This window comes from Sinocyclocheilus grahami, unplaced genomic scaffold (genome assembly GCF_001515645.1).
Source record: "Sinocyclocheilus grahami isolate Dianchi unplaced genomic scaffold, SAMN03320097.WGS_v1.1 scaffold139.1, whole genome shotgun sequence".
Taxonomy (NCBI): domain Eukaryota; kingdom Metazoa; phylum Chordata; class Actinopteri; order Cypriniformes; family Cyprinidae; genus Sinocyclocheilus; species Sinocyclocheilus grahami.
The window spans coordinates 1,413,101-1,424,913 of NW_015505318.1; positions in this window are offsets into that span (position 1 = coordinate 1,413,101).

Consider the following 11,813-nt stretch of genomic DNA (forward strand, 5'->3'; position numbering starts at 1 on the left):
TAGGGCTGGACGATATGGCCAAAATTGATATCACGATATATTTCTTAATTTCGGTCGATACGATATAATTCCGATATCGATATGACCACTATTGATCTGAAATAGAAATCTTTTGTAACATTATAAATGCCTTTATCATAGAAGTATTAATTTCTATAATTTCTTTCCTAAAAAAAAGAATCAAAATTCTACTGAATGGAATAGTGTATAATGTTACAAAAGCTTTTTATATCAGATAAATGCTGATCTTTGGATCTTTCTATTCATCAAAGAATCCTGAAAAAAAAATTTACTCAACTGTTTTAAATATTGATAATCAGCAAATCAGCATATTAAAATGATTTCTGAAGGATCATGTGACACTGAAGACTGGAGTAATGATGCTGAAAATGTAGCTATGTATGATCCAGAAAAAAGGGTATGAAAAGTGCTCTAACAAAAACTGGAAATGTTGCTGGAGACGGGCTTATTTAAAATGAAAACTCATTCTCTGCCAGCAGGAGGTGCTTTTAGAGTGATAAAACTAGCGGTTTCTCCAGTAACGGCTGCAATCAAAGCAGCTCCGCTCATGAACGCTTCTTTATCAGATCAAATTAAAATGCCATCGAAACTTTTCTGAAGACCTTCGGTTCCCTTCAGAGATACATTCATATAAAACCCCCGCGACACCCGTGTTTTGATTTGGAAACCTGCAGTGCTCATGTTTATTCAACGAAGTCAAACGCCACAAATAAATCAGTGTATGGGAAACACTGGTAATGTATATATCGAAATATCGGAAATGTGTTTAAAAATCATATCACCGTTATTGAAAAAAATTATATCACGATACATATTGATATTGAATTATTGTCCAGCCCTAGTTGTAGGAATGAATCCTTCCCCCGCAGTGTCCAGCAGCCCTGAGACCTTCACCTAATTTTTTCAAATATGAAACAATTATCTGGGGAAATGACTGTTACTACATTTCTATTGCATTCCATGTTGAAGAACTTTGTGTTGTTTCTATTTTAATGTACTTTTAAAGTTTAAATCACATTAAAAGCTTAATTTGTAATAATGAGTGAACAATGATGCATTTATATACCGTCACCGTCACTCACAGCCGCTCGCACGTGATTTGCACGTGAGCCGTATGCAGCCCAAAATTAAACGACTTAATCGACCATGATAGCTTTAATCGATTGCATCTCTCATCGATTAATCTTTGACATCCCTAGTGTGGACACTGGGGCTGGGTTGACAATGTCGATTTCTCTATCATCATTTTGATGATCCGATATTGATTGTTACATCCCAAAATCAATCTCATAGTCTGTGTTTTTAGCTGATGCGTGAACAGAACTTATAGCACGCTATCCAACAATTGCAGTAAGCTTTGTTGCTTTTGATCGGAAACTCTCAGCTTATGTTTTCTGTCAGTTTTATTATGAAATTTAAGCAATAAATGTGGTTTGATGTTCTTTAATGTGCACTGTAAAAAAATTTGTGTAATTTTAACTATAAATTATTGTAAAAAATTCTACGAAAAAACTGTTAAAGGAGTCATATGATGTTGCTAAAAAGAACATTATTTTGTGTATTTGGTGTAATGAAATGTTTATGCGGTTTAAGGTTAAAAAAACACATTATTTTCCACATACTGTACATTATTGTTTCTCCTCTATGCCCCGCCTTTCTGAAAAGCGTAGATTTTTACAAAGCTCATCGATCTGAAAAGCGAGGTGTGCTCTGATTGGCCAGCTATCCAGTGCGTTGTGATTGGCTGAATACCTCAAGCTTGTGACGGAAATGTTATGCCCCTCACCATACTGTGATGCCCTGTCCGGCCGGAGCGACGAGTCAAAAACATTAAAACCCATTATAAACGAGGCATTTGTTGCATCCAGTGGGGACATAATTACGGATTATAATGACTTATACTGTCTACGTTGTGTTGCATCGCACCGCATAAACATAAAACCAGGTCTGCATTTGTGATCAGTGAAATGACAAACAACAAGCACTACTCTACACTGCTCAAAACTCGCTTTTGAATCATTAGTGGCAAATTCTTTAAATATGAAAACGTACCTACAGACTGAGAGTCAGAACAGCCGGCATTGTAGTCTACTCTACCAGGATCAGGAAACAGTCCTCCATAAAATGCGTTGCACACATCTGAATATTTGGGTTGAACTGTTCTGGAACAATGTTGTAAATACAACTTAACCACTGATTACTAGTCGTGTCCTCTTTTGGAAGGCCAAACAAAGTAGTTTTGCTTTCGCAATGAAACACACAGCGTCTTCACAATAGGACTGGTCCGAATACCATTTTTTGGAGGGAGGGGGCTGAACATATTCTTCTCTCTAATAAAGGCAGGAATCTCTGTGTGTCTCTCTGGCTGTTTGCATTTTTATTATGTTGAGAACCGTTCATCCAATCGACTTCACGCGTGGCGGGTGTGTTGCTGCGGACCCAAGGGAGTGCCGTGTCACATTGTGGTGCAATATGGACACGCGACATGTTCAGAATTAATAAACTTTTAATAAACTACAGAACAGCGTGAGCCAGAAGCGGCGTGCCTCAGGGCTTATATGCTCCGAGAACATACACTGCACTAGTGATACAAAACAAGTCTGTTAAGAGTAGGGCTGTGCAAAAAATCAAATGCGATTTTCATGCGCATCTCGTCAGTAAAGCGGCTTTACTGATGAGATGCACATGAAAATCACATTCATGTTTTTGCACAGCCCTAGTTAAGAGCAATACTTTTAATAAGATAACCTAAGATTTTTCTAACAAACAAATCACTCACAAATCAGAAATTAGCAGCACAGTAATTACTCAGAGCGTAAAGGGTAGGCTATTTAAATAAAAGAAGAATGAAAAATAAATGAACAAAGTTCAACAAACTGTAATAAGTAAAGAACACTGTAGCATAGCCTACTTTCAATAACAGCATCACACATTTTAATTAATGAACAGTTTAAATCAAATTAAATGAAATCCCTTATATAGAATAAAACAAACTCTAATAGGCTAAATAGAACAAGGTAACTGGGAATGTACCTATAGAGAAATTATTATTAGGCTGGGCAACTGTACGTTCTTTTGTGACTGCCGTATTTGCAAGCATTTTCCAAGCAAATTAAGTGCACGTTTTTATCATGTGTAAAATTCAGCAACAGCTCGTTTTTTTACACCAACAATATACTATAGGCGTACTACTTACAGAACTCAGGTGATTTTTCAAACTTGATGTGCTGTGGTGGTAGGCCAGTTTCAAATTGCATATTTGACACACTGCCTTTGTCTTGTCCTCACTCAATTTAAAGTGCTCCCACACCGCTGAGGTCTTCGGCATTTTTGTCTTCTCTTCCAGACGAACATGACGTTCATGACGTTCACTCATGGACGATTCATATTCAAGCGAGAATGAGAACCGTTTCGTGGGGGATGCCAGGTGTTCGAGAGAGAGAAAAAAAAAGAATATTTGACTCTCAAAATTGAAAATCGAATGCCAACCCACCGAACGAATAATCGAATATTCTGGTCCAGCCCTACTTCACAACATGGCGGCGGCGGTCGGTGGCAGCAACAATAAAGTTACGCCTTCTTTCTTTGCGTGAACATTTGAGCGGTGTTATGCACATCTTCCCACATCATGACGTAGACATGACAGAACTCAGGTGATTTTTCAAACTTGATGTGCTGTGGTGGTAGGCCAGTTTCAAATTGCATATTTGACACACTGCCTTTGTCTTGTCCTCACTCAATTTAAAGTGCTCCCACACCGCTGAGGTCTTCGGCATTTTTGTCTTCTCTTCCAGACGAACATGACGTTCATGACGTTCACTCATGGACGATTCATATTCAAGCGAGAATGAGAACCGTTTCGTGGGGGATGCCAGGTGTTCGAGAGAGAGAAAAAAAAAGAATATTTGACTCTCAAAATTGAAAATCGAATGCCAACCCACCGAACGAATAATCGAATATTCTGGTCCAGCCCTACTTCACAACATGGCGGCGGCGGTCGGTGGCAGCAACAATAAAGTTACGCCTTCTTTCTTTGCGTGAACATTTGAGCGGTGTTATGCACATCTTCCCACATCATGACGTAGACATGTGGGGACGTGTTTGAACGAGGTGTTTTAGGAGGGCGTGGACCAGTCTTAACTTTTATAAAGAATATCTCTTTGGGTTTGAGACTTTAGTCTTTGCAAATTTAGGGATCTTATCTATTCACAAACAGCTTGTAACACTCCAAAGAGAAAGGAAAACTCGAAATCGCATCATATGACCCCTTTAATAGGTTAACAGTTAACTGTACTATATAAGCTACAGGGAAAAACTGTAAAAGATCTAACTGGATATTTCATGTAATTTTACAGTAAAAAAAGTATTGTTTTTTAAAAGTAATAAGTATAAATTAGTCAAAAACTGTAAACTGACATTCCCAGAAATCCCTTACATTTGAAAATATCTTGTTTAAATAATTGTTTCTTAATCGTTTTTGTTATCAGCTTGGCACATTTGGTTTGGGGTTGACCGATTATCAGCACGGTTAGCGTATTTTTTTAAATTGCTCTCAATGGGAGCACCCCATTTTTTTAAATGCCAGGAGCGTGCCGATCTCTGTGCATTTTTTTCACGCTGAGCGTTCGGGCGTTTTTTTTTCTCAGCGCCGAGAGTTGAAGAATGTTCAACTTCAGGTGTAAAACAGCGCTCATCACTGTCACTTTCACTTTTCCCCTCAGGGGCAGGACTAATACCGACCAACCGTCACGCCCTCCTTGTACTACGGCTGAACAACAATGGAGAAGTTAAATATTGCTTGTCCCTGAGTATTTATGTCTTTACTAGATGGAATTACCAGACTATCATAATATTCTTATGAAAAATAATGCTTGGAGAAACATTTCATTCGCTATGCATCTGTCAGCGGATATTTCGTATCATCGTTTTCAGCAGAGCGCCTGGCATTTTCAGTTGGCTAAAAACGCTTTGGTGGACACGCAGCCTTATTCTTAATTTTGACATTAATTTAAATTTTTACACCAGACACATCGGTTCAAAATATCGGTTAACGGTCTACTTGATCTGTAATTTATATCGGCATCGGCCGTGAAAAACACATAGCGGTCCGACACCTATATTGGTTTTATGTTACATCTTCTGTTGTTGAATGAATGTTTATTGCATTTTTTAAATGTAAATGACAGTTTTATTCTGTAAATATGTTTCCTTTTTACTGTTTTTTTTTTTTTACAAAATTATTCTGGCAACCACAGTTGCCAAAATCTTTTTGAAGAAATAGTTAATGTTTCATAAATTTGATTAATTAATTGATTATTAAAGGGGTCATATGATGCGATTTTCAATTTTTCCTTTCTCTTTGGAGTGTTACAAGCTCTTGGTGCATAAAGAAGATCTGTAAAGTTGCAAAGACTAAAGTCTCAAATCCAAAGAGATATTCTTTATAAAAGTTAAGTCAACCATGCCTACCTAAAACGGCTTGTTCTAACACGCCCCCACATGTCTACGTCACGATGTGGGAAGATTTGCATAACGCCGCCGAAATGTTCACGCAAAGAAAGAAGGCGTAACTTTTATTCTCGCTGTAGTATTGTTGCTGCTGTCATGTCGTGAAGGCGCTGTGTGTTTCGTTGTGAAAGCGAAACTACTTTGTTTGGTCTTCCAAAAGAGGACGATATCCGCTTCGTCATGCCTAGAGCTGATCCGTGCTGGTCGCTGAGGGAATACTTCAAGCGGAGTCCAGCCTGGGGTCGTCACATGTGGTTGCCGCAAGCCCTCCGGCTGCTCCTTCATCGAATGGGTTTTAATGTTTTTGTCTCGTTGCTCCGGCCGGACAGGGCATCACAGTTTGTGAGGGGCGTAACATTTCCGTCACACGCTTGAGGTATTCGGCCAATCACAACGCACTGGATAGCTGGCCAATCAGAGCACACCTCGCTTTTCAGACCGATGAGCTTTGTAAAAATAGACGCGTTTCAGAAAGGCGGGGTATAAACAATAGAGTATGTGGAAAATAATGTGTTTTTTTAAACTTACACCGCATAAACACATTTCATTACACCAAATACACAAAATAATGTTCTTTTTAGCAACATCATATGACCCCTTTAATAGAATTATTTCAGTTTTTGGTCAAATTACAAATTTCATGATTCAGTAAGCAATCATTTCTGTTCATTACTAGTCTTCAATCCTAAATATACTGAATCATTAATTGATAAGTCTTGATATAGATTTGCAGTATGGTATAGGCTTGATAAGCATAGATTAGGAGTTGGTTGCTCTTGTATCGCATCATTGGGCTCATTTTATGGTGCTTAGCACTTCTGTGTGTCTGAATCCTTATGTAAACCAGCCAGTGGTGTTGAGCCCAGCTGGAAGCTGTATTTGCTGACCAGAGCAGCTTTTATGAAGGCCCTGTATTCTTGTATTCTAAGTATTGCTTCTGTTGGTTTAGAGAAATGCACTGAAAGAAAGCATGACTTTATGTGAAATAAAATAAGCAGTTTGTTTTCATCACCCACCTTATAATTATTAATAGTGCTTGCTAAGCAAAGCATTACTATTACTATTGCTCATACTTGCAGTTAGAGATCTGAACACACCCCTGATTGTAAGTATTAAAGCTCAGCAAATCATCATCCACCATTGTGCTGTAAACATGAATGATACCTCAGATAGTTCATACGCCATCAGACCTCTCACTCTTTTCTTGGCGGACATTAAAATGTCAATATAGTAAAAGTTGACTCTGAAACAGTGATTCCGACAAGTATTATTGAGATTTCCACTGAAAATGACATTTTTCACATGTTTGCCTTCATACTTTTGTAATAAATTAATAAAAAAAATTGAGACATAGTAGTCAGTTATAAAACTCTTTATAAAAAAATTATGTAGGATACAGTATGCTTCACCTCCCATTGCTTTCATGAGAAATACTGAGTAAGCTTTCAGTTCGCAGAATTGGAGCTGAAGGCACATGTTCTTTCCATTTAAAAGCGTGACTTTTTGAATGGAGTTTAAATTAGTCAACGTTTCCTTTTGTCTTCCAGCCAAGGATGGGTTTGTCTGATTCGTTTTGACTCTGGTACTATTGATTACAGACAAAGAGTTGCTTTAACTGGATCCCATTGTATTAAACCATATAGTCCAAGAGGATTTCCCAGGTACTTCTGTTTCTCCACTCTCCTCTGGAAAGTTCACCATGTGTGAGTGAGTTTGGAGCACACTCAGCAGAACCATTGTGTTTGTATCTTCCCAGGGGAATTGGAGACTTATTGCACTGATCCTAGCTGTTCTTTCCACCTCAGAGAGTGAAGAGTTTCAGACCCATGAAAAAAGGACCGATCTCCTTTTCTCTGTTCTAGACTGGAAATGTTATTTATTGTTGTTGGAAATATCTGTGAGGTAAAAAAAGAAGCTGTATTTATCACTGTTGACTGAAATTCCTTTTGCTTGTCGATAATCACATAAATATGGGCTATTTGATTGATTCAACCGTTAACCCCTGAGTTTGTGAATCTTTTTGAGTGATTCATTAAAAAGACCGGATAAAAAGTGTCATTTAATTCTTGAACTGGTTCCGGAGTAATAATTTTTTTTGTTGTGTATGCTCTTGGTTCAGTAAAAAGAACCAGTTCATATGAGTCATTTGTTTGTGAATCAGGCTACACTGAATTGCTTAAAAGAACCAGCTCATTTGAGACATTTTCTTCATGAATTGGACTACGCTGGTTGTGTTGTGGTCGCTTCGGATTTAGTTAAAGGGGTCATCCGATGCCCATTTTCCACAAGTTGATATGATTCTTTAGGGTCTTAATGAAAAGTCTGTAACATAGTTTGGTTAAAATTTCTCAATGGTAGTGTAAAAAACACCTTTTTTACCTTCACCTCTTTTCAGAGCAAGCCGTTTTGTAGCATTTTTCTTTAAATGTTAATGAGCTCTGCTGACTCTGCCCCTCTCTTCCGAGCTGCTCTCTTAGAGACTGTTTACTTTTGCCGCATTCATTTTGAAACTTGCTAATTAGCACATTATTAGGAAAGGCGATTTGCAAAGATTCATTAAAAAAACCTTATACTCACTTCTTCTGTAGGTGAAGCTGGATCACGAATGATTAGCGAACAAAGACACATTTAGGTAGATCGGGGGTGCGTTCCCTTCAGAAACAAACGGCAGTGGCTCAGATGTCGGGAGTAAATGACTACCGCTATGTTCATTATTACATTCAACAACAGAACACCTCAATCGCTTAGGAGTCATTCTTGTCTACATCTGCTCCGGCGGTGAAACAATGGCGGACTGATGACAGCTCACTCAGGGTGGGTCTAAGGTAAGACGACCAGTCCAGTCTGTCCTGAAACGCTCAGTCAAACTATTGTGGGAGGGGCTTGTTTTTGTGACGCGTCACAGACAGGCATCTGAGATCGGCTCAATTTGAGAAAAGGCTAAAGATTTTAGTAGATTAAAAAAAAACACTGAGTAGATTTTTATCATTAATATAGGGTGGCTGTGTACACACACTGCCAACACACATTTCAGTTCAAACAACTTGTAAAAGTGCATGTAGCATCGGATGACCCCTTTAAAAGGACCAGTTTAAATGAGTCATTTGTTTGCGAGTCTGACTGTACTGGTTATGTTGTATGTTTTTAATTAATTCACTAAAAGAAACCTATTCATATCTGACTACACTGATTGTGTTTGTGCTTATATTTTTGATTCACTAAAAGAACCATTTCATACGAGTCATTTGATTGTGAATCACGCTTCATTGGTTGCACTGCTCATATGAGACATTTTCTTCATGAATTGGACTACGCTTTTAGTTCAAAGATCCAGTTCAAATGAGTCATTTGTTTGGGAGTCAGGCAGCACTGGTTGTGTTATGTTTTTGATACACTTGAAATAACCAGTGTATATGAATCCTTTTCTAAATGAATCTGATTACACTGGTTGTGCTTGTGCTTATATTTTTGATTCACTAAAAGAACCAGTTCATATGAGTCACTTTGTCCTACAGTTGTACTACACTGGTTGTGATGTATGTTTTGATTCAGTAAAAAAATATCCAGTTCATACGAGTGACTTTCTTCATCAATTGGAGTGCTTTAGATTCAGTAAAAAGGATTTAGTCATTTTCTTTGTTAACCGGACAAGGCTGGTTACGCTGTATGCTTTTGATTCATTAAAAAATGGTTTATGTGAGTCATTTGTTCTTGAATTGGACTACAATGGTTGTTAAAACATGTTTTGCTATTATATTGTGGTATAAGAACAACAAGTAATTGCAAGGTTTTGCGAAAATCATGCTTCGTCATGCTGGCAAAAGTTGAAAATGTCAACTTTTTCTGCAACACTCTCCACCAGTTGTCCAGTTGTACTTTTTGAAACCCAATTCACCCTCAAAGTGAATCTTACGCATTCCTGTGCATCAAGTGCTCTGTCAGAGCTTTTCTCTAGTATGAAGCGCCCTAAGTGTGACATGTCTCAGTGCGGCCCAGAATAGTGTGAGGAATGCAAGCCCAGGAAATGTAATAAAGAGCTCCTGATGTGAGAGAACAGGCTGGCTCAAGGTAGCACAATCGGACAACTATGCATGAAGGAACACATTCAAACCGCTCTGCCTATTTCAGATGCTGGTCTATTGGGCCGTCCACTGCAAAGAAGTCAAATTCAACACTGTCCTTTTATAGGCAGCTGATTTTGATTTGGACACACACAGTTTCTTCCAAAATTTACCTTTCAAGTGTCGCACTCCCTTTTAGACCATTTAACTATGCTGAATTCCTTCTTCATTTTTAACACAAGTGGCTTTGAATTCAAAATAGCTAGTTAATGTGTGATACTGGAAAGTAATTGAAGGGCTGTGCAATTAATCGCATGCGATTGTCATACGCAGGTGATGGAGATTTACTACTAATCATGGAACCGGCTTTACTGACGAGATGCCCATGACAATTGCATGCGATTAATTGCGCAGCCCTAATTGAAGGCTATTAAACTTGATCTCCTCTTAAACTCCCTCATGAAGTTAACATCCTCTCTAATGAGAGACATCAAGTATAGGGGGAGGAAGAAATTAATAATTATTCAGACTTTATTAAACCTTGAATCAGATACATTAAGTGTTTTTCAGTCTCCAGGTACGTGTGGTCCGCCACGTTTATCTCATTTATCTCGGTAAACATTTGGTTAACGGAATTAATCAAAACTCTTGATTAAAACCTGACATATATCCGGTTGTTCTGTGGATAATCGCGGAAGCAGTCACACAACATTAGTTGGTGATTCTTGTTTTAATCTTTCTAATGCTGTATATTGGTAACATAATATTTAATTATTCAATTCAGAAACCTAACTGGCCTCCATAAAATCCTGTTGCTGTGGTGCAGATGTGCACAGAAACTCTTCTTCTGCAGTATTTTCAGTCTGTGACCCTTGAGAGCCCTAACAAGACAACAGCACTTTATTGCACCCAACACACCTGCAATATTAACAGCTAATAACTGACCAGATGAAAGTACTAGTAGCCTATGTCTTTGATGTTCACTTCATGACTGTTATCAATACTTTGTGTTTTTATAATGACGTATCAAGACTTTATTATATTTGTTCTCTGTTTGCTTGGCTGCTTTTGCTTTTGTATTACTTCCTTCTGTGTGACATATTTGACGTCTTTATTGGAGACAGAAGGAAGTTAAGAAGTTATTTAAACATCCGATATACAATAACTTAAAATGTTTGCAAACTGTATTATTTCTTTTTTAATGTTGATAAAAAAAATTCTGTTCACCAAGATTGCATTTATTTGAAAAAAAAAACATACAGTAAAAACAGTAATATTGAAAAATATAATTACAAATTAAAATATCGGTTCCATTTTGATATATTTTTAAAATTAAATGTATTACTGTCACCTTTGATCAGTTGAATGTCCTTGCTGAATAAAAGCATTTATTTCTTTAAAAAAACATACTGACCATATCATGCAATTTATTATGTAGAACTAGTTTCACAAGCTTTGTAGTTGCGGCAACTCATTTTGATTTGTAGATCGTTTTGTTAAATTAAATTGCTCCTTATTTATTTATTATTTATGCTTTTTTAGTAATGAGTTAGTTTTTGTTGCTAATTTATTTTCATCTTTGTTTTAGGCTATGCTAAATTCTGTATTAATTTACCTGAATAAATGAAAAATTAAACAATAAAATAAAAAAATTTAAGTGAGCATTATCTTAAAGGGGTCATATGATGGTCCTTTCTCTTTGAAGTGTTACAAGCTCTTGGTGCATAAAGAAGATCTGTAAAGTTGCAAAGACTAAAGTCTCAAATCCAAAGAGATATTCTTTATAAAAGTTAAGAGTCAACCACGCCCTCCTAAAACAGCTTGTTCTAACACGCCCCCACATGTCTACGTCACGATGTGGGAAGATTTGCATAACGTCTCCTAAATGTTCACGCAAAGAAAGAAGGCGTAACTTTTATTCTCGCTGTAGTTTTGTTGTTGCTGCCTCCGCCATGTCGTGAAGGCGCTGTGTGTTTCGTTGTGAAAGCGAAACTACTTTGTTTGGCCTTTCAAAAGAGGATGATATCCGCTTCGTCATGCCTGGATCAGCTCCAGGCATGACGAAGCCTGGAGCACGGATCAGCTCCAGGCTTCGTCATGCCTGGAGCTGATCCGTGCTGGTCGCTGAGGAAATACATCAACTTCACGCTGTGGATCGCCGGATCGGCTTTCACCGCGGACGAAGCGGAGTCCAGCCCGGGGTCCTCACCTGTGGTTGCCGCA